The sequence below is a fragment of the Anabrus simplex genome, chromosome 13, assembly GCF_040414725.1.
Source record: "Anabrus simplex isolate iqAnaSimp1 chromosome 13, ASM4041472v1, whole genome shotgun sequence".
Classification (NCBI taxonomy): Eukaryota; Metazoa; Arthropoda; class Insecta; order Orthoptera; family Tettigoniidae; genus Anabrus; species Anabrus simplex.
In genome coordinates this window covers 79031290-79051232 of record NC_090277.1, presented here as the reverse complement: position 1 = coordinate 79051232, position 19943 = coordinate 79031290, and positions in this window count along the sequence as shown.

The following is a 19943-nucleotide window of genomic DNA, read 5'->3' as shown; positions in this document are numbered from 1 at the left end:
CTACTGTGTACACTCTTGTTGGCCGTGTTAGTGTTTTACCAATTCGAGCCGGAGAGCATTTTTCACCACACAAAATCATGCCGAAGGTTAAGAAGGAGGTATGGAGGAGGAACAGTGAAAGGAGTTCGGGACAAGCACGGTAGATTTGCTAAAGAAAAATTCAAATTAAATTTGAAGAACAATCTACACCTGGAAACCTTTACAACTTCGACTGAACTCCCTTTACGAGTGCTGCTCCATTGGTTTCTGTAGGTGTCGAGCGGAGTTTCTCGCTATATAAGGATCTGGTGAGCTCATAGCGGAAGCGACTTACTGTCAGAAACTTTGAAATATTGTGTGTAATCCAACACAACATGTTGATCAATTATTAGAACCCAGTAAATGTGATAAATGTAACTGGTTTAAACCTTAATAACATGATTTCATAAACACCTTTATGTATGTATTTTCAGAACCTTTTTGCCCCTGTTTTGGCCATATTTTCCACCTTAAAATACTCTCCCTAGGTATTACCAAACGGCCAACGCCGTGGTACAGATTCTGCACAGCAGTATCTCGCACACAGGTGTATTATACTGGGTGTAACCAAATTTAATACGGTATTCAAACATCTAGGGATGGTAGATGAGAACGAAACAAATAACCGTGGGTCAGAAATTGAAAATTGGTGTACTTTTTTGATGTGATTATGAATGACAGTATTACTTTTCAATTTAATTGTAATCCTTAGCAAAGACTGTGTTTGTCTCTTGTTTGAATACATTTTTTTCAACAGCCGACAATCATTAATATAGCTCGGATTTATCCGCAGTAATGGGTTAGAATGCAATCTTACCGAGGCGAGTGACACGTATTCTCCAACCGTACAACGGTCCTGCTATGAGATTTGCATAAATGTTAGGGGTACGGCCTATTAGATCCCCTACAATTTATGTTACATTTCGGTACAACGGGCTAGCCAAATTAAGCTCACCGGGCAAACATAATTTAATACCGTGTAACTGCGCCTCTGTGAGCCCACAAGGTTGTACAGATACGTCGCATCCGGATTAAACCATTCGCTGAAGATTTGATCGCGGAATTGCACCACATTGCGGGGATGCTGATGTCGGAGTTTCATCCGCTGTTTCAACATGTCCCACAGATGTTCAATGGGGTTCAAGTCAGGTGATTTTGCTGGCAAATCTAGATGTAATAGGGTGGGTGAGTGTTCATAGAACCAGTCAGATATGCGACCAGCCCGATCAACATTGATGTTGCCATCTTGAAAAAATCGTGGTATCAATAGCATACTCATCATGCAGCTGTTGAATGAAACGCAACACCACATCATCCAGACAGTTTTAAATGAATATGCTAGTTCATGTTAATAGTCACCTCACTGATAAGAAAAACACTCACAGACCCACTTACGGCTTGAACCTGACCTTGCACACATCCAGGATGAATCGCTTCATTTGACCTTCGGTGCACTCGACGACGTGCGTCGTTGGAATACTGGCAAAACCGTGATTCGCCAGATTACGTTACGTTCCGCTAGTCCACGTTCGATGATTTCTAGCCCATTGAAGACTCCCAGCTTTATGTGCCTGTGTGAGCAGTGACCTCTTGCCAGGTGGACGACTCCTAATGTTCATTTCATGCAGTTCCCGTCGTAATATTCTGTCGCTGACAAGTTGGAATGGATCTTCATTCACTGAATGTAGCAATTCCTGTCGGGTTTGGAACTGATTTTGATTCACAAACCGTGAAACGCGTCTCCGGTCCCTCTCAGTCAGAATATTTTTCCAACCACAGTTCTGACGTCGTGTTTCGTTGCCACTGCTTTCAGACACGTTGAGCAGTCCGCTGCGAAACACCCACAAATCCAGCAACTTCGCGCACCGTATGGCCATGGGCACGGCCAAACACGATTGCCCACTTTTTGCCACTCTGTTACATCCTTGTTGACGTACACCGTGCGCTTGAAACATCGATGTCTTACTGATCGCTACTGCCCTATGCTCACGTAGAGGCAGTGCGCGTGCGGTTGAGCACGGGACTCGCTCATTGCACGGAATATTGGCGGTAGAGAGGTAATAATTAACACACATGATTTTCATGACATGGGGTTTTATTGACCCAAAAATCAGCTACACAACAGGTGGCGATGGACAGCAACACGTGAGGTACAAGTACAAGTGGCCACTCATCTTTGATATGACATGAGGTTTTAATGACATCAAATTTAACTACACAACAGATGGCACTGGACAACAACATGCTAGTGATGCCGCTTGAGACCTCTGTACATTATAAAATGAGCTATCGTGGGAGTGGGTGTCAGATGCGCCTGCATGTCATGCTTGGCCTCCGCGCTCGCCTGACTTCAATCCGTGTGATTATTGGTTGTGAGGTTACTTGAAGTCGCAAGTCTACCGCGATCGTCCGACCTCATTAGGGATGCTAAAAGATATCATCCGATGGCAATTTCTCACCATAACTACGGATATGCTGTACAGTGGTGTCCACAACATTATCCCTCGACTACAGGTATTGTTGATGAATGATGGCCGACATGTGTTATTAAGAACATCGTATTTGCTAAACGTCGACTGTTATACTAATTATTGCTTGTGTATCGTATGAAGCGCCATCTGTTGGTCATTTTGTGTACTTTATTTTGGTGTCAATAAAACATCTTGTCATGCCAATTATGTGTGTCAATTATTACCTTCCTACCTGCTATATTCCGTGAAGTATTGCCTCGTCAAATGTTGGCGAACTTTCGGGTCATCCTGTATATCTTTCCTGATCCCATGAACCACCCTTCCCAGAGCAACGTTTGTTACAGATGTTTAGATGCACCCTCCGAGAGTCGCAACTATAATCCAAGAGAATGGCAGGAAAGGAGATAGTGGATGTTGTTTTTAAAGGCCGCACAATTCAGATCTAGGTGTGTTAACATAGTGCGACAGACGAAAAGAAAGGCTGGATTACCGGACGTGCCGGACTACAGAACGACAGGATTATGGAGATTGTACTATACTAGAACATTCGTGTTTTCAAGGAGAAGAGTTTTCTTTAGCGCGGAGCTTTAAGCCGCTTGTCGATCGCTGGGAGAAGAGCGGACATGGTCTACTTCCGGACTAACAGTGGTGTGCACATGTATTTACCCTTCATGTTTATCTTCCAATTGGACATAGTTTTCTGATCGGCCCAGATTATTGGCATGGCGGCTCGTGAGGTATGAATTGAGGAGATGAGACAGACGAGAGCAGAACTAAACTAAAAGAATTTGTACGTCAGGAGGTGCCACTGAACATTTACGGTTTTCGGAGACGCCAAAGTGCCGACATTTCTTTTATGCACCAGTAAATTTAAAGACACGAGGCTGACGTATTTGAGCACCTTCAAATATTTCCGGACTGAGCTGGGTTCGAACCTGCCAACTTAAGCTCAGAAGTCCAGCGCTCTACCGTCTAAAGTACTCAACTTGACATTATTATTATTATTCTCTGCATCGTTTAACTTTACGACAGAGTTATGAATACACAGAAAAGTGAATTGCAGTGCACAGAATACAGGACATTGTATCGTAAATAGTCAACTGAATACAGTCCGACTTCATGGCTAAATGGTCAGCCGGGCTGAGTGGCTCAGTCGCTTAAGGCGCTGGCCTTTTAACCACAACTTGGCAGGTTCGATCCTGCTCAGTCCGGTGGTATTTGAAGGTGCTCAATACGACAGCCTCGTGTCGGTAGATTTACTGGCACGTAAAAGAACTCCTGCGGAGCTAAATTCCGGCACCTCGGCGTCTCCGAAGGCCGTAAAAGTTGTTAGCGGGGCGTATAGCAAATAACATTACTATTATTATTATTATTATTATTATTATTATTATTATTATTATTATTATTATTATTATTATTATGGCTAAATGGTTAGCAGGCTGGCCTTTTGTCTCAAGAGACCCGGGTTCGATTCATCCTCATCACGACGCGCAGGTCACTTACGGATATCAAATCAAAAGATCTGCATCTGGCGAGCCGAAATTGTCCTCGGTCACTCCCGGCCACGCAAAGCCATACGCCATTTCAACTGAATACACTAAGTATATTGTACAGTAAATAATACACACTGAATTAAAGAGAACTGGACTGACTAAAGCGATCCTATGCGGTCATAAAAGAAGAAAAAGAAGAAAAGCAACTTCATTCGAAATGTTTTTTGCTATTAGCTTTACGTCGCACCGACACAGATAGGTCTTATGGCGACGATGAGACAGAAAAGACCTAGGAATGGGAAGGAAGCAGCCGTGGCTTTAATTAAGGTGCAACTCCAGCATTTGCCTGGTGTGAAAATGGGAAACCACGGGAAACCATCTTTAGGGCTACCGACAGTGGGATTCGAACCCAGTGTCTCCCGGATGCGAGCTCACAGCTGCGCGCCCCTAACCGCACGGTGAACTTGCCCGGAGTGTTTTAGTCTTAGCGAAGAAACTATAACGATCTATAAATATTACTCACCGCACTCTCACTAGTTTTCGCAATGACTGACGCACTGCCTACAACAGGAAGTTTGCAGGCTTCGAACAGCACTCCAGGCTGAAAAGAGAGTACCGTTACAAGCCCACATAGTGCCAACAGTGAGCTCCGTATCCCTCGACCCAATGTTTCACGCTCCAGGACACTGCCCTTGAGGCCGTAGAGATGGGATCCCTCGCTCAGTCCGAGGGAAAAACCAACTCTGGAGGGTAAGCATATTAAGAATAAATAAATAAATAAATAAATAAATAAATAAATAAATAAATAAATAAATAAATAAATAAATAAATAAATAAATAAATAAATAAATAAATAAATAAATAAATAAATAAATAATATACAATTCAGCATTTCCGCGAAAAATCTCTAATTTGTAATGATGATTTGAACCACAAAATGTATTATAAACATTGTACATTAAGCCCTATCCCATAAATGTAATTATAAGTGTTGGAACTAGAAGAAAATAATAGTTTAGATATGATAAAACGATTTTTATTTTTTATTTTACTCTTTCATGTAAAGATTAAATTAGATTAGATGTGAACTACTGTTCCTTTTTCGTTGTAAATATTATAATAGTTTTGGTATTAGGTTATTAGACTAGTTTAGATACGAAATTATGATTTTTATCTACTTGTTTCTTGTAATGATTGAAATTTCTCAACGTAAATATAATATTAGAATAGTTTAGATATTAGGTTATTAGACTAATTGAAACATTAAAAAGAAACACGTGTAAACATCTGCCACTGTAATTGGGATTAGAAATCCTGTAGTGCACAGTAAATAAATAAATAAATAAATAAATAAATAAATAAATAAATACATTTATCTAAAGTACTTTTCTACTCGTGAGATTTCTAGACTTAATAATGTTTCAGTTCAGTTATAGAGAAGTCGATCTGTGGTTTGAAGAAGAAGAAGAAGGTGGAAAGTTCTGAGGCACACGTCTAACTTTGGCGTGTCGCTTACTTGTTGCAAGCCTCCATCCAATAATGTATCGCATCGCTTCATGAACGGGAGGAGGAACTTCACCGCAAAGAGCCATCACCTGAGATTGGGAGAGAGAATAGCGGCATACGAAGTTTAATTTTGCTCCGGGCAATTGTTTGAACCGATATTACAAGAAGCGTCTCCTTGTAGGGTTTCACAGCAAACATCAAGCAAGTTAAGAGTTGGAGAAGCCACAGGAGTGAGTTTAAATAGAAATTCGTACTCGAGATGTGTCTGGCTGTGTCAATTGATTGATTGAAACTTTCCTTTGGGAAAAGACAGATGTTCTAGAACAGAGCATTTTGCACTTGGATGAGTATAATATTATCACCGCAGAGCTCCGCGCCTAGCTGTAGATCGCTAGCCGTGTCTAAGAACCCGCCAAGTGCCAGTGAAAGAGAGATCGAAATAAGCGAACACATGTTTCGGCTTATCCGAGAAAATGGCGGTCGAATTTTCCGACGTGCCCTGCGTGCCTTTTTCTAGGACCTAGGGAAAGTTTTCATTCCCCTCCCCAAAGGGGTGGGGCGGGCCACCTAGAAGGTAACATCTTCCCTCTGGCCAGGATATTAATATTAAATACTGCAAATATACCTTGGCTAAGTGCTTTATTGATTTTCCAGTGCATTTTAGCGCGAAACACGTTCAACCGAGGTGGTGGCGCAGTGGCTTTCGCCGCGACTTCACACTTTCCCGCCCCGTGTTTAAATCCCGATGATTTTGTCCATTTATTTGCTTTTGTCCATTGACGATTGGTACACGCAGGGGAGTAGCCAAGGGAGAGTTACTGTGGTTTAACCCCCGCCTCCTCTATGGAAATTTTACAGAAAGGAAATAAACAGACCGGGCTAGTTAGCCGTGCGGTTAGGGCCGTGCTGCTCTGAGCTTGCATCCGGGAGATAGTAGGTTAGAACCCCACTGTCGGTAGCCCTGAAGATGGTTTTCCGTGGTTTCCCACTTTCACACGAGGCACGACCATAAACACGGACATAAACAATAAACTAAATAGACATTAAAACATTTAAGCTCTTTCTTCTTCTTCTTCTTCTTCTTCTTCGATCGTGAGCCTAATGGGGCAGAAGGCCCGATGATACAGAGAATAAGTCATACTACGTTGGCGACTAAGACGGGAGAGGGAATTACTAACAGAAATACAAGAAGAAAAATATAGAAAATCGTAAAAACCTAGTCACCAAAAGTAAAGTAAACAGGGGAAAGACACTCATATATTCTTAAGAATTACATAACACCCACTTCGGTGGTTGCACTCTGTCTGAAGATAGCGTTGAAACGCGCATCTTACAAAAATTAAATAAATTAAGATATCCGAAATTAAAATAAAGGTAAATGCGGCTCAACCCTGACAGTTTACATGCTAGAGGGGAGTGCTGGCCACACGCAAATAAGTTCTCATGTTAGAGAAAAGTCTAGCGGCCTACCTCAGAACTGCCCCAGCGCACAAGTAACCTCACGGCTCGTAGCACTGTCCACAATCCGTTACAGATAGATACAAAAGGTCTAAGATTACCCTTGTTTATAGGTGAGAGTGGGCGATGATAGCTTTATTTATTTATTTATTTATTTATTCATTTATTTATTTATTTATTTGGGAAACAAAAATAGCGAGATGCCGAAATACAGAGTTCCGCAATTAAAAATATATTTACAATGGAGTAGCACAATAGAAACATAAAACTATAAGTGGAAGAACAATAAAGAAAAATGATGTAATGACAAAAGTAGCGGAAGGAAATTAAAACTAACAAAATAACTGTAGAGACACAACAATGAAGAATAAAACAAAGACAAAAGAGAAGAGGGAGGAAAATTAAAGGTTGAAAGTAAAACGAAGAGAAGAACTTTTAACTAGGCACAGTAAGATAAATATAGATATGACTAGAGCCCGGAATTTTATGCATTAATAGCTTAGAATGCAAACTTATTGAAGCGAGAAGCAAGTACAGTCTACCTTCACAACGATTATGCTATGGGGTTTGCATAAACATTAGGGGTACGGCCCATCAGAACCTCTATAATTTATGTTACTCTTTCTACATTATGGAAGAGCGGGTGGCCGACATTTTCTACTAACCAAATTAGTTTGCAATGTAACCTATTATCGCATGAAAACCCGGGCTTTAGATATGACACAAAAGTAACAGTATAGTACGGCAAAAATACATATTATATTATGTACAAGCCGCAGAACCTCTCAATTAGCACTGCAATGGCACTATTCAAGCTTAAAGTGGCCCCGGTATTTACGTATGGGATACAATTAATATGGCACAAACTAACTGTTGCAAACATGAGAAGAATAGAAAATATAAAGGCCAGGTACTTGAAACGCATCCTACAGGTCTCAAAATTTACAGAGAATCGAATGGCATACATAATGGCAGACGAAACATTCTTTCTGGAAGACATCAAACGAACATTCGGGCTACCAGACACCACCGCATCGACTACCGTCCTTGAAGAAAGGAGACAGAAAGCCCAACAGACACCTGAAAGTTTCTACGAAACGGAAGTAATGAAGAAAAATGAATGGAAGGGCCCAAACTACAAACTACGCCATGTATACACACGCTTCGGTGTCCATGTATTCCACGGGAAAATATGCCTAACCACCAGATTTCAAACGAAGAATGTATGTGCCGTCTCTGCGGCATGACCTGTCCTAGGTACCACCTGATGAACTGTACTGAACAAACACAACGCATCAGCACACTTGCCGAGGACTGGTAAAAAACGAAGTGATGTACCAAAAGAGAAGAAAATAATGACAAATTGTAACCTTTAATACATATGTACACATTGTATTTAATTTCAATGAATAAAATTATGTACAATAGAGGGGACAGCAATGAGAAGAGAAAAAAGGAATGTGGAGGAAAGGAGCTAGGTTAAGTTAATAACCGATTAAAGGACGCATACGAAGAAAAAAGTCCAAGTTCCTGTCAGAAGATAAAGAGTTAAGGAGGGTTGGAATGCGGATGAATCAAGTTCGTTGAACAGAAGAGAGGCGGGGAAACGGAATATGAAGGGGTGAATTTGTCCTGGTTTTTTCGCGTTGGGACATGTAGAGGAAAGGTGGATCCAGGTTCAGGGGAACGAAGGAAACCATTTACAGGTTATATAGGAATCTAAGATCGGCTATTTTCCTGCGACTAGATAACGGGTGAAGGTTTAACTTATCTAGTATCTGATTGCTGCTCAAGTTTCGACAATCATATGCTCTGGTTCTAACAATGGCACAGAAGAGTGCCTGCACGCGGTCAGTGTGTTTCGGATTTAGTGGATGTAGAGTTATACCAAATGGGAGACGCGAATTCTATAATCGGTAGAATGCAAGATGCATAGTAAGCTCTGAGGGCGTGGATTTCGGTGATGTCAAAAAATCTATACAACAAACCGAGAAGTGATATTGCTCTGGGGGACAAAAAACAAATTTACTGTCAAACAACACTCCTAAGTAGTTTTGTTCTGTTAGAGTTGGGATCAGGTTACCGAGGAGAAAGTATTTACTAAGAATAGATGATTTACGAAGCGGGATCGAGATAGAGGAACACTCGGTAAGATTAGGCTTAAGACGCCATGTAGAGCACCATTCAGAGAGAGAGTTAATAGAAGACGAAATCATTCTTGTGCCGGACCCTAAGCAGTTACAATACTCTAGTAAAGCCCCTAGCGAGCACTCAAAAATCAAAAGTAGAGACATCTGTTAACAAACTTGAAAATCAAGTACTCTTCAGAAAGTTCAGCATATTTCCGCAAGATTTCACAGTCCTTACGTGTTTAAAGTGTTGCCTACCACCAAGGAGAGGCCTTACTGATGGTACAATTATTACACAGATATAAATAACATTTGTATATCCTCAACTACTGATTACCGACAGTTTAATTTGACGCCAGACTTATGTCCAATCGTTATGTAAACCAGTTAGGAACATTTTAAGAAACATTCTTTTTAAACAGATGAATTTTTAATTAATCAAATGCTCCGAAACTTTCAGAATAATTTATGCTCGCCCATCCCGGCTGAGTGTGACAGTGAAAAATGTAGTGTTATAAAGTTCGAGGAGGTCGTTTGAGAGTGAAAAAGAGCAACTTTTAAAAAGTTAACCGAACAAATGAGGTCCTACTCGACTTGATGACTTAATTACTAAAATATTTAATTCATTAACTCGTTAGAGTCGGATCTTAATGGAGTGAAAGTGAAGTTTGTTAAAAAAATTAAGTTCAGAAGCAATATTTTACGGGTCAAGTGGGGAGTTCTGCTTGGGATGATCTGAAACCTCCAGGACTATAGACTGACCATCAGTTGCTGCATGAAATAGGTGCTGGTCTCTCGTGGTCAGGAATGGGGTTTCGATTTCCGACATAATAACAATAATAATAATAATAATAATAATAATAATAATAATAATAATAATAAATACGGGGACATCATCCGAGTAGACAAATTCAAATACCTGGGTGAGATCATCATGAAAAATGGACTGGACGAACAAGCACTTCAGGAGCGAGTACGCAAACTGGAAATAGCCTACCAAACATCCCGCACAATCTACAACAAAAATGCCTTTCCCGAAACACAAAGATACGTCACTACGAAACACTTCTGAGGCCAGTAGTTCTATGTGCAGCCAAAACCCTGTCTCTAAATGCCAACAAAGGACTCCTTGAAGAATTGGAGAAAAAAAGAGCGCAAAATTGTGAGATTAATCTTGGGATCAAAGTACAGAAATGGAATCCATCAAAAGAGATCCAACGAGGAAGTCTACAGTAACATAGAGAAAATTATCGACACAATCCGAGAAAGACGGGCACGATTTTACGGTCATCTGAAAAGAATGGACGGAAAAAACTCCAAAACCACAATTCCCTGGTTTAGAAATACCAGAGAAGACCTGCAATTGCTACATATTTCAGCTGAAGACGCCCTTGACAGAGATCGCTTCCGCAAGCAAATATTAACGAACGGGCTAAACCGAGACGAGCAACCGAAGAGAAGACACGGTGTTCCTTGGGCAGAGGAGCGTTAGCAGGCCCACTCACAAAGAATGAGGGAAATTTGGGCTCTAAAAGAAGGCCAAGTTCAGTGTCAAATGCAACATGCAACAAGACTTAACGTGGTCCTTGTTGGCCCCAGCGAATTATATAATAATAATAATAATAATAATAATAATAATAATAATAATAATAATAATAATAATAATAATAATAATAATAATAATAATAATAATAATAATAATAATAATAATAATAATCTCTTGTCCTCGTTCCTAGGGGGTACAGCTCTTTTCAGGCACACAGCAATTGAGGTGGGCTGCATATGCCATGTTAACAACGTACCAGCCCTCCTACCATTCTTAAATCTCTGGCAATACTGAGAATCGAACGCGGCACCCTGAGGACGGTAGCTAATAGTACTTAGCGTTACTCTACGGAGGGGATCGTATAATAATATGGGCACGCACTGCCAAACATGTTTGGATGATAAATTTTGCAATGCCCTGTAGTTCAGAGGTTTAGTCATCTAATCAAACGAAGTGCTAGAACAGCCAGTTGAAGGGCAGTGGCCATTGTACCAAGAATTGATAGTGCCAGCTGTGATGGAGCAGCAAGACTGGTGAACAACTATCTTAAACAGTCCTTGAAGAAGTTTCAGCTGCCCTTCTGTCTGATTGGAGAACTCCCATAAATCTGTAGTTCTGCAGAATTACGCGCAAGTTCCTCTCTTAAAGTTCAGGGAAAATTTAGAAAAATCTAAAGTATGATAATGCTTGAGAATAATTATTTTATCCTCGCAGTTATACTCTAGTACCATATGTGATACCAGTGAGCAAAGTTACATACATGTAATTGTAATAATAACAATAATCATAATCACTAAATACGGAGAAATATTTCAGGCTGGTAAATTCAAGTATGTAGGTGAAATTGTTGAACCAGCAGGGGTAAGTCAGGAAGTAAACAAAGAACTGTATATTAAAAATAATTAATAATTACGTCACTACAAGACAGTTGTTAAACCAGAGGGAGTTTGTGCGTCCGAAACCCTGAATACTGGCGGCAGGTCACTAATAAAACATCGAAAAACTAGAGAGGAAAATTTTCAGAACAGTCCTAGGACCAAAATAAAAAAAAATGGATTTATATGAAGAAGACACCACAGGAAATTTATCAACTGAGAGAAAAAATCAGAGATACAATCAGAAGAAAAAGAAACCACGTTTCCCTTTGCGAAAAGCAAATGATCATAAATCTGTCTCCCGGTCATGACCATCCATCAACGTCTGCTAATTTCACATGACAACCAGCCATAAAACATAGCCTGCACGGTTGCTAGGTAACAATACTTTACATCACTGCCTTCACGGTTGCTATGGTTACACATCTATGACACATTTTCTTGCGGCACGCTACACAAATTTTAGGATGACTTCCAGCCATAAGACATATTTACACTGACTGACAGAGCAAATGCAACACTAAGAAGGAGTGGTTCGAAAGGGATGAAAGTTGGGGAAAAAACAGAGACGGCACGGACGAATAATTGATGTTTATTTCAAACCGATATGCAGGTTACACAATGTGCACGGCATCGACTCAGTAGGATGTAGGACCACCGCGAGCGGCGATGCACGCAGAAACACGTTGAGGTACAGAGTCAATAAGAGTGCGGATGGTGTCCTGAGGGATGCTTCTCCATTCTCTATCAACCATTTGCCACAGTTGGTCGTCCGTACGAGGCTGGGGCAGAGTTTGCAAACGGCGTCCAATGAGATCCCACACGTGTTCGATTGGTGAGAGATCCGGAGAGTACGCTGGCCACGGAAGCATCTGTACACCTCGTACAGCCTGTTGGGAGATGCGAGCAGTGTGTGGGCGGGCCTTATCCTGCTGAAACAGAGCATTGGGCAGCCCCTGAAGGTACGGGAGTGCCACCGGCCGCAGCACATGCTGCACGTAGCGGTGGGCATTTAACGTGCCTTGAATACGCACTAGAGGTGACGTGGAATCGTACGCAGTAGCGCCCCAAACCATGATGCCGCGTTGTCTAGCGGTAGGGCGCTCCACAGTTACTGCCGGATTTGACCTTTCTCCACTCCGACGCCACACTCGTCTGCGGTGACTATCACTGACAGAACAGAAGCGTGACTCATCGGAGAACACAACGTTCCGCCATTCCCTCATCCAAGTCGCTCTAGCCCGGCACCATTCCAGGCGTGCACGTCTATGCTGTGGAGTCAATGGTAGTCTTCTGAGCGGACGCCGGGAGTGCAGGCCTCCTTCAACCAATCGACGGGAAATTGTTCTGGTCGATATTGGAACAGCCAGGGTGTCTTACACATGCTGAAGAATGGCGGTTGACGTGGCGTGCGGGGCTGCCACCGCTTGGCGGCGGATGCGCCGATCCTCGCGTGCTGACGTCACTCGGGCTGCGCCTGGACCCCTCGCACGTGCCACGTGTCCCTGCGCCAACCATCTTCGCCACAGGCGCTGCACCGTGGACACATCCCTATGGGTATCGGCTGCGATTTGACGAAGCGACCAACCTGCCCTTCTCAGCCCGATCACCATACCCCTCGTAAAGTCGTCTGTCTGCTGGAAATGCCTCCGTTGACGGCGGCCTGGCATTCTTAGCTATACACGTGTTTTGTGGCACACGAAAACACGTTCTACAATGCCTGTCGGCTGAGAAATCACGGTACGAAGTGGGCCATTCGCCAACGCCGTGTCCCATTTATCGTTCGCTACGTGCGCAGCACAGCGGCGCATTTCACATCATGAGCATACCTCAGTGACGTCAGTCTACCCTGCAATTGGCATAAAGTTCTGACCACTCCTTCTTGGTGTTGCATTTGCTCTGTCAGTCAGTGTATATCAAAAGGCGATTAAAATTCTACGGACACAGAATGGAAAACCACAGGACGATAAAGAGAATCTTCTAAACATAGCACTATCCTTGAAAAACTGCAAAAATTATTATTATTATTATTATTATTATTATTATTATTATTATTATTATTATTATTATTATTATTAAATGAAAAGCGCACAATGTACAGATGGTTAACTATGCTAATGCCATTCTTATTATTGAGGTTGTCCTCATTTTGCAGTTTTGTGCACGGTATCTTTCACAACGGTCGTTGCACAGGTTACATATACAGTCTTCGTTCGGCTGGTGGAAGTTTTTTGTTTGGTAGAATCTGTGAAATCCATGAGTGGCGTAACGTGTAATTACGTGCCGCAGCTCGTAATTTGCTTGCTTCCACTCTTCCATCATTATGGCGTCCGTGGAATAGAAGTCGGACCAAATAGCATTTCGTTTCTCGTTTAAAGTTTGGCGTGCATTCTCGTAGGGCTTGGTGTTTGATAGACAAAAAACTGTGTTTTGATATCGTCAATGAAGTAGTCCTCTTTGGTTAGAACATATGTTAACCTTGAAGGGGCTGACTTCCCAATGCCTAGAATTCTCTTGAGATATCGGGCCTTGACTTTTTCTATTGTCATCAGATCGCTGATTGTGAGTTTTTCCCAGATGATGCTAATCCCATAGGTTGCTATTGGTGATATGGCTGTCCTGAACAATAGCATTGCTGTACCCAATGATATTTGTTGAGGTTGTTGAATGTTGTAGATGGCTGTTATTGCTGCGGCTGTTATTTCTTTGACGTGGATATTGTGGGATGTTAGAGTAGTTTGGAGGGTGACTCCAAGGTACTTGAATTTCGGCACTACGTCTAGAGGTTTGTTGTGCATGGTTATTGTATTTTTAGGTGCATGTTTTGCTCCTTTTCTAAAGGTCATTGGTTAATGGTAAGAAACGAAGACCTAGAAGAAAGTGGTATTACCGAGAAATCCATTCAAGATTAAAGATAGTAAGCAAATAAAAATAAAATGTACAGGGTAGACAGAGAAAATCAGAAACGCACTTGATTGAAGAGATATTGGGAAGAAATGAAAATAACATGGTGCTAAATGGGTTGGGCATAACGAATCAAGAATGATAATAGTTTGGTTTACGTGCTTCACTTCTTTATCAGTATTACTCTGCACGATACAACTGGAATAGACGATGCTACATAATATTAATGGACTAGTGAGCCCTGAGCTTAGCAGAAAGGGTAAACTGGGTTAGAACCGGAGTGAAAAGTTACGTAGATATCATCCCAGCAATTCTCCATTGTGCTATTTAAGGCTCACTGCGTCCATTTCCAGTCTATTAAACCAGTCTGAAATTCATAGCTGAATAGGGAATGGAATTTAGGACTCAATGCATTTTCGTGGTACTGATCAGAGCTTTAGTTTATTATATACTGAATATATTACGTATGCTCAAATGAGAAGGGAGTTCACATGTGAGCGCTGAGTGCTTATGGAGATTTGCCAGTAGTAGAACCAGCAGAAGATCAATATTAATGGTATTTAGAGGGAGAGGAGAAGCGAAAGTGAGTGAATGTGGAGGCTTGGCAGAGGCTCACTAGTAATGTAAATGCGTGATAGTAGTTAATGTCCGGTAAATATTGAACAAGTGTTCCCAGCAATAAAACTGACAGGTACATTAACATTCATTTGTTAACATGTCTACCTGGTGTTATGTGATTTTACATTTCTCATTAATTATATCTTGACCTTTTTATAACATAATAATTGCTAAGAAAGGGAGCTTGTTTAATATTTTGTGTCAGAAGGAACACATGTATATGATTAGTAATAATACGTACTACCATCAGCACTGTTAATAAGATGGCTTTGATATTTTATAAAGATTATAAAAATCCAAAAGGAATGTTTGACTGGTAGTTGGCATCTAATTTTATTGCATCACGTATAACTTCAGAGTTTTCAGGAATGATTGGGGATTTTTTAAGCTCATAAAACGAAAATTAACATTTTTAGTCTATTAAACTTTCTGGTTCGCTTACGCCGTGGCTTAAGGAACGAAACGGTGCCTTATTTGGCCTCTAAACTTCCCACATCTTAATTAAATTTGGTATCTGTCGGATGTAGACATTACTGTGACCTTATTGATGTACGATATATATTGTTTCTTGATGACAGACTATTTTTAACCCGGAAGACATTTCTCATTAGAAAGAGGTAACCAGCATAATTCAGAAAAAAAGCAGCTGTTGGTTTGTTGGTATAAAGGTGAATACTGATCGATCACTGTCAAGCAGTATTTTGAAACTTATCAAGTCTGGAGCGATGAGGGCATATCCAATAACTCAAAGGCTGACTACAGCTCATTCGTTTGCAGTCCGCCGCACTTGGAATATGAGCTACAGTCAATTTACAGGAAGTCTGCAGCGTACAGTGCTTTACTTGTGGAGAAGTTGTAGAAATTCTAACTGGTACCCTGGCAGAGAATTGTTGGTTACATGACGTTACATGCCTTTCTTCCTGTTTGTACCTATTAATACTGCATCACCACTGTATTTAATGAAATAATATACAGTCCAGTGCACCAATCGACTCTTACTGAACATACAGTAAATGCTAAGTTTAGAGAAATTATCTTGTCCTACTTCCCGTGGTGCAATAACAAACAAACAAACAAACAAACAAACAAACAAACAAACAAACAAACAAACAAACAAACAAACAAACAAACAAACAAACAAACAAACAAACAAACAAACAAACAAACAAACAAACAAACAAACAAACAAACAAACAAACAAACAAACAAACAAACAAACAAACAAACAAACAAACAAACAAACAAACAAACAAACAAACAAACAAACAAACAAACAAACAAACAAACAAACAAACAAACAAACAAACAAACAAACAAACAAACGAACGAACGAACGAACGAACGAACGAACGAACGAACGAACGAACGAACGAACGAACGAACGAACGAACGAACGAACGAACGAACGAACGAACGAACGAACGAACGAACGAACGAACGAACGAACGAACGAACGAACGAACGAACGAACGAACGAACGAACGAACGAACGAACGAACGAACGAACGAACGAACGAACGAACGAACGAACGAACGAACGAACGAACGAACGAACGAACGAACGAACGAACGAACGAACGAACGAACGAACGAACGAACGAACGAACGAACGAACGAACGAACGAACGAACGAACGAACGAACGAACGAACGAACGAACGAACGAACGAACGAACAAACAAACAAACAAACGAACAAACGAACAAACGAACAAACGAACAAACGAACAAACAAACAAACAAACAAACAAACAAACAAACAAACAAACACGCACACGCACACGCACACGCACAAGCACACGCAGACACGCACACACACGCACACACACACACACACGCTCTCTCTTAATTACACTCGGCAACCCCTAAGGTGACTGCACTTCAAAGTATTCATACACGGTTGCCGTGTGGTGGGCGTATCAATTACAAGGTTCCACAATTAGCTTAATTGCTGTTCCCAAAGGGAACCAAAACGTAGACACGGTTATCCAAAGAACTATAAGGAATAAACAGGGGCATAATTACCCATACTACGAGGCCTTAAGGAAAAAGAAAAGTTAAGGAAACAGGCAAAGAGACGATACACCAGTACTCCTTAAATGACATTCTGGAAGAGACAAGAACCTAAGTGGGCTTAAGGCTCAATGACACACAGGCTAATTCTATACTAAAAAGGGGTGACATTTATTTAGCGTATGGCATTAAACATAAAAACACACAATCGCAAATCAAATATACAATACACTATGTAGGTTATAATTTCATCTTCAAGCTATAAGTCTATATAAGAAGGATTTGGGTCAGGAAAGTCTTTAGGGCTACCCTGATAAGCACTTAGGGGCACTGTTCCACTATATGACGAACTGTTTGCTTAGGGGCACCGCAGCTACATTCTGGGAAGGAAGTTTGCCCCATTTATAGAGGAAGTCAGCGCACTTTCCATGGCCTGTCCTGATACGATTGAGGGTAGTCCAGGTTTTGCGAGGAGGGACAAATCCTTTTGGTATTCTTGTAATACAGGGGAAGTTCTGATACTCATCTGGAGCCATGGAAGTCCATTCTTGAATCAAATCCCGCTGCAGGCTGAATTTGTCAACCAGGATTTTAGCAGTCCTTATTGGTGGATTTCTGGACCGAAGTCTGTTGTTCAAGGCGTTTGGTATATCACCATGAATTGGCAGTTTGGAATTCCTCGACAGCTTCTGGTACTCACGCAGCAATGCATTCTTCATAGGTGAAGTGGAGGAATATGGCTTAGAACTGGTAGCCAAGAAGTGGGGGGGGGGGGGGTAGATTTTATGGTTCCCAATACAATGCGCAAGGTATGATTTAGCTGTGTGTCAACCAGTTTTGTGTAACAGCTGTTCAGCCAGACTGGAGAGCAATATTCTGCAGCTGAGAAGACAAGGGCAAGGGCTGAAGTTCGTAAGGTCGAAGCAGAAGAACCCCAGGTGGTGCCACAGAGTTTGTGGATGATATTGTTCCGTGACTGGAGTTTAGCTTTTGTAATCTTCAGATGTTCCTTAAAGGACAGTGTTCTGTCAAGGATTACTCCGAGGTATTGTGGGTGTCTGTTGTGAGGAAGTGTAGTGTTCTGGAATTTGACATTAAGTTCACGGTGGGCCAGTTTGTTGTTGAGATGGGGGTGAAGCTGATTCCTGCCCGTGGTGCCCCTGCTAAGGTAGTTGGAAAATACCTTTCCATTACCGAACTGAACGTCAGCATTTGACAGCCAGATAATCGTAGTGATCTCCTGGCTAAAAACTCATTAGAATGACAAAAGGGGTGACTAATGGGGTGAATTTAAAAGCCAAGACAAGATTTCCAAAGTTAAAGTTGGAAACTTTAGTCACCCAGCTCCGAAATTGAAGGGGAGAACTGAGTGTCACCACTCGTGCTCCCTTACATTAAATATTTTCCCAGTAGGGAATAGGAATGTAGTCCGAAGACTGCGCAGACGGTCCTACATTTCAACTCAAAAAGAAGAAGAAGATAACTGTTGGAACCTTCCTGTCGAACTACCCGCAGGCACGATCACATGTTTTCTGCAAGCCGGCCGCGCCCTGCCTCCATAGCCCTCCCTGGCCTCCGTCAAGTCGCAATTCAGACAAGACGGCCCTAAAGTGCTCTCCTTAAATAGTTCCGTAGGGGAAAGTTCGAGACTAAACTACAGTGATAGGCTAAATTTCCATACACACTCCTGTGTTTGATTGACTAGAGAACATAGTTACAAGCATGTGATAGGCAGATTACAATAGAGGGGGAACCAGGTGAAGTGTTGACAACTTCGGTACATAAGAAAATAATCCGCAGGAAAAAAGTTCATCAATTCGTTGGTATCTTGCCGTTAGATGTCGCTATTAAATAGGTGGCAGAGCCATCTAACCATCGAGAAGGAAAGTTTTGAAATTCTTTAATAGTTCGTGCCCACTGCCATAGATGGCCATAGAGAAGGCGCGCAGTGTAAGTAGCCGGGGAAGGTGTACCTCCGGTACAATTATTATTATTATTATTATTATTATTATTATTATTATTATTATTATTATTATTATTATTATTATTATTATTATTATTATTATTATTATTATTATTATTATTACTCCGTATGCTTAAATACCGTATATCCAATACTAGTTTAGATTATTTATCTTCTTATCCTATGATAGCATTCACTGAATACAAAATTCGTACTGGCACATTTTCTCCGCAACGCGGAAAATCATAGAATCACGGATATGTTTTTGGGTTTAGAAGGCGAGAGAGGAAGAACAGACTCTTTGGTCGTTCCCCTATTAGTAGCCCGTTACGACGTGCAGGTTGTACAGATCGTTTGATTCCACCCACAGAGGAAATTAAATAGTTCCGATGAGTCGAAAGAAGAATGAATGTATTCACAAATGAATGTCAAAGTTCATGAGCTGTACGAAAATGGAAGACATTCTACACCTCACAAATATAATATCCGTCTAATTGCACTCTTAAAAGAAATGCATTTTGGAATTCTTCCCTTGATCAAAAATGTTTGTGTCTAGAAAAACGAATATGACAGCAGATTTTGTTTGTTTGCTCTAGTTTTTAGAGTACACTTCGAAATTTTTTGCTTTTTTGAAAATAGCTAAACTACCCTAAATTTGTGTCGAGAAAAATGAACGTGACATCAGTGGAGACACCTGTTTTTCACAAAGCGCGAAATCGCAAAACATTCGCAAAATTTTACAAATTTGGCTCAAAATCTTAAAATTTTCGCGAACTAATCCATTAAATTATGTGGATTCAATATTTGATCTAAGAAGCAGATGATTTAGAAAATTATGAATGCTCTGTCTAATAAGGAACATCCCCCTTCTACGAGAACTTGCAACTAGTGTTTAGGGATCTACTTGGTAGTTCATGCCGTTCTTCTTTCCTTGAAATGAGAATATGGACT